The 658-nt window shown below is 44.2% G+C and overlaps 1 long non-coding RNA gene across 1 annotated transcript in view; it reads left to right on the forward strand.

Annotated features, from left to right (window-relative positions):
* Positions 1 to 557: 557 nt before the first annotated feature.
* Positions 558 to 658, forward strand: part of LOC134354219 (uncharacterized) — a 10,238-nt gene continuing 10,137 nt past the window's right edge. Inside the window, exon 1 of the long non-coding RNA XR_010019732.1 lies at positions 558 to 658. This exon is cut by the window's right edge and continues 11 nt beyond it. This is a non-coding gene — a long non-coding RNA (uncharacterized LOC134354219).

Consider the following 658-nt stretch of genomic DNA (forward strand, 5'->3'; position numbering starts at 1 on the left):
ATGCAGCCGTGTTCATAAGAAGCTTTCCGCACATCCTCAGAAGCAATAAATACTTTGGATGTTTTCAGTGAAAACAAATCTGATTCTGAACGTACAGAACATACATTATGCATGAATTATATCTAAATTATGCAAGGCAGGGAAGAAAATGACAGCGAAACAAGACATTAGTGCAAAAATTTATGAATGTTTAATCAATTTATGGATTGAATTCTGTGGAACAATCTTTGCAGAAAGCAGGATATTTTGCTCTCAGCGGAGGGGTCAGATACATTGCTTTCAAAACAGACTCTTTTGGTTTGAACCACACTGGGAGACAAGACATTCGTCAAGTTCACTGAACAAGCTGAGCAGTTTAACTGTCCTAACCCCTGACCCTTGTCTAATGATACATGTTTAACTGCTGGAATCACAGACGCCTGAAACTGTGCAGAGTTTGCGGCAGGCTTTAGAAGCCTTACTGCCATTTGTAGGCGCAGCGGGGGTTAAACTGAGTTCTGCGGGATTGCAGAGCACGTGAAAGATGACGCCCCATTGCTGAGTTGCTCCAGCAGGATGTTTGCTGCTCCGGATTCTTGGCTCAGAAGTCTCTGACGTTGCCATGTGAGATCTATGCTGCACATACTCTGGGGTCCGGGCCAGCTACTGGAAGGTGGAG

Source organism: Mobula hypostoma, chromosome 11 (assembly GCF_963921235.1).
Source record: "Mobula hypostoma chromosome 11, sMobHyp1.1, whole genome shotgun sequence".
Classification (NCBI taxonomy): domain Eukaryota; kingdom Metazoa; phylum Chordata; class Chondrichthyes; order Myliobatiformes; family Myliobatidae; genus Mobula; species Mobula hypostoma.